The sequence below is a fragment of the Oxyura jamaicensis genome, chromosome 1 (genome assembly GCF_011077185.1).
Source record: "Oxyura jamaicensis isolate SHBP4307 breed ruddy duck chromosome 1, BPBGC_Ojam_1.0, whole genome shotgun sequence".
In the NCBI taxonomy this organism is placed as follows: Eukaryota; Metazoa; Chordata; class Aves; order Anseriformes; family Anatidae; genus Oxyura; species Oxyura jamaicensis.
Window position 1 is genome coordinate 65,250,618 of NC_048893.1, and position 3,585 is coordinate 65,254,202.

Sequence of the window (3,585 nt, forward strand, 5' to 3'; positions counted from 1 at the left end):
TCTGTATGTTGCAGCCATAGACTGTGCAGCTGATGTTTCACTAATTGAACTGGAGACATTTACAGTGGGGGAGAAGTGTCATCTACCAGGGACAGCCAGCATGTTGCCAGGTGATGAGGTGCTCAATGTAGCCAGGTGATGAGGTGACAATGTAGCCAGGTGATGAGGTGCTCAAGCTGAGCGAGAGGGACAGGGAAGTGGAAAGCTGTAGCAAAGCACAAGCATGATGACTTAGACTAAATGTCTGCCAAACAGCTTTTCTGTTATTGTAAATGAAAGAGCAATTTTTCTCAATGGTCAGCCTACTTAAGCAAAGCAAACTTGCTTGAGTGCTGCTCTGTAGGGGTCAGATCATTTAGAAAATGCAATGTTGGTGAGAATTGAGGATATCAGTGTGTTGGGTACCAGCACTCATAAAACTGAGCTGAAACTACTGATTTTAGGTAGCTACAGATTCCACTAATCTCCACCAACAACCTTATACCATGGTTGTTTTTGTTAATGTTGCAGAGCAACAAAATAATTCAATTCAAGGAAGCATCCAGAAGTCATCTTGCTTATCTGAACTACAGCTGCATCTGCAAAACTGGACTGGAAATCTGCAGAGGATGTGCTCTTCATAAGATTTCTAATATTTCCCTTTTCTAGTCAGGCTGGACTGATGAGAGCATCCTGCCCTTGTCCCTGGTTCCAGCCAGAGCCAAGAAGTGAGATGCATGTGAAAATGAAAGGGGTATGTGGAGAAATAATAAAGTCCCTCTTGCCAAATCTGAAAAATGTCATCTTGGATTTCATGAAAGAGGTGAGAAAAATGATCAAACTATTCTGAATGTATCTGTTTAGGTTTAGCCATTCCTAGGACCTTGTTAAATGTTAATGTTTATACTCTCTTTGGCAGCAGATGTCTTCTCTTTCTAGTTGCAATGTCTGCTGCATCAGTAAACATAATGCGGATTACAAACAGACACTTGGGATTAGGACAGCAAGAGTGCAGTTGAATACCAAATACTGTTTGGAAGGGGCCTGGCCAACATACAAATTGTCGACATAACTTCCTAGAGGCCATCCAGCCCATGGAGAAATTTGTAACAACCAAGATGATCTGTATGCAGAGAGTTAATCTAATGTATGTATGTTACTTAAAACTAACTGGGGAACTTGAGGTGAGAGAGGGTTTAAAGATGTTATGTTTTGACACACAACTTGTCCTATATGTCAGAGTTGAGCAAACCAGCTCTGTGTGATGTAAATTGGCATCTTCATTGCTAAAATAAGTAGAGACCTTGAATGATGTTGTATCTGAATTACTTTTATTTCTTTCTTTGCATCTGAGTGGCTTATACAATCAATGGTTGAAACATTTCCATTTTTGATTCCATTTTGTCATTTTACAAAGCTTACCTGCTGTCCACTTACTTTTTCCATCTGCTTGGTTATTCTACTTGGAAAATAATTCCTCTTTCTTTGAGATAAAGGCAAGTCTTCCTCACTAAATTCAGAGAATAAAGTCTTAATTCTCTTCCCTGAGGCATTGTGGTTTGATCAGCTGTGGTTTCATCAGGTACATCATCCACCAGCAACTTTGCATGTAAAAGGCATGCTTATACTCCCTCAATCTTTAATAAATTCTTTTCTGAGTTGAGAAATCTACTTAACAGGAAATGGCTGGCATAGAAAACAGGGAAGAAGAGCAAGAAGAGTATTTCACTTATAAACATTTGTAAAGTAAATCTGTTCTCCTGACTAAATAAACCTGGCAGCTTATGCAAAGATTGTTGTGTTTGTTTTTGTTGTTTTTGTTTTTGTTTGTTTATTTTTTCCTCAGCTCCAGGGACCAAATTGAACTAAGGATTGTCACCTGCACCACCTTTTATCTGCAGCCCAGTTTGAAGAAGTAAATTCACCCTGTGGTATAAATTTCAGTAATAAATTTGCTCACACTGGTTTTGATCATAAGATTTATCAAAACCAAAATCAGATGCAAGATAAAGAAAACATACTGTTATATGCATTTACTTTTAGCAAGAAGTGTTTTATTATACACATGGCGAAACAAATTAAAATAAATGGCAACCAATGTCTTTATCCTATGCTGTCATTATTTTTATACTTCCACAGCCACTGTAGGCATGCTGGAGATCTGTAATGAAGGTCTGCTGCAACTGAAATCCCAAAGATTAACTGGGATATTAGTGTAAAATCAAACTGACATTGATTAGTAACTGCAGCATCTGGAGTAAGTTGGACTCAAAGCAAGCAGGTTTGTTTGGTATTCTCCCAGTGTTACAAGTGCCGGGATGCATTTTTCAGTCCTGTCAAGAAACAAATGCCTTGAAGAAGTCAGAGCGTTTGTCGTTAGGAAGCTTTGGGCCAGAAAGCTAAATTTGAATGATTTCTGCCCAGTTTGAATCTGGCTATTTAAATACAAAAAGTCCAGCTGCACTGCTGCAGGACTACATTATGACTTGCTCTGTAAAACTTGGCCTGATGGTTTTAGCAGCATTTTACAATATTTGGTTCACCCTCCAAAGTTTCTCAAAATGCTTCTGGATGGAACAGGATGTGTATGTAGAATGCATTAAAGCACCAAATCCTATTTTAAGCTGTATGTAGTGCAACTGCTGAACAAATGATGCTGTTGGTGCTAAACAATGCCAGGCAGAGTGACTCCCTGCAAGTACCCTTGCAGTGTTTTTGACTTTGTATTGGGGACAACTCCCCGGATACCTTGCTATGTCACATTTGTCAGAATCTTTAAGAAGTACAGCAACTAACCATAAAAATTAGTATTAGTTCTTGCAAATTACAGTTTGGATCTGCAAGGACCCAGTTTCTGTCACTTTTTCTGAGATACAGAGCATCCTACAAAAGCTCCTAGAGTCTTCTAAAGCCTGTTTTTTCATGGAGAGCTACAAAAACAAAAGCCACCTGCAGTGTTGGGGTTAGACCTGAAAGCAGCCCTAGACTGGCTCACTTACTCCTGTGGAAGGTAAGGCTCAGGTACAGCATACAAACCAGTCCACAGGCAACAAGTCCTCCACACTCAGCACCACATGCTGCACAGAGCGTAATACATCAGTAAGAATAACATTTGTGGGTCTTAATTTGTGAGCCAAGAGCTCCACTTCCCAGAAATGCTATACAATCACTATGGGGATGAAACAAATGAGATTACTTCACTGGCATCAGCTGGTATATCCACAGCATATACTGTTAGATTTCTCTCTGTAGAAGAAAGTCAGTCCACAGCTATTTGTGGTCTTTGGAAGGGGAAAGGGGGAATTACATATTATATGCTGTTTTCTATTGCTTTTGTTTTAAGGCCAAAAGAGGACATTATAATAATTTAATCAGATCTTCTGCACAACTCAAGCCAAAGAATACAGCCACTAATAGTGGCATCAAACTGAGCTTCTGGTGGGTTGTATTTTAGAAACACATCCAGAAAGAATGGTATGTTTTTGGAAATGGCTTGCCATCTGGAGCTGGGAGGACAGCACATACAGCATGCTTTGGGGGGGAATAGAATAAAGGAATAGTTTAAAATACTCTTTCTTTCTTTCTTTCTTTCTTTCTTTCTTTCTT

The 3,585-nt window shown here is 39.3% G+C and overlaps 1 long non-coding RNA gene across 3 annotated transcripts in view; it reads left to right on the forward strand.

Annotated features, from left to right (window-relative positions):
* The first annotated feature begins 321 nt into the window (after positions 1-321).
* Positions 322-3,585, forward strand: part of LOC118178339 — a 14,691-nt gene continuing 11,427 nt past the window's right edge. Inside the window, exons 1-2 of one of the 3 annotated variants that reach the window (XR_004756133.1) lie at positions 322-802; positions 2,119-2,260. This is a non-coding gene — a long non-coding RNA (uncharacterized LOC118178339). The remainder of the gene's footprint in view (positions 803-2,118; positions 2,261-3,585) is intronic. The other 2 variants (XR_004756134.1, XR_004756129.1) reach the window with 2 other exon arrangements.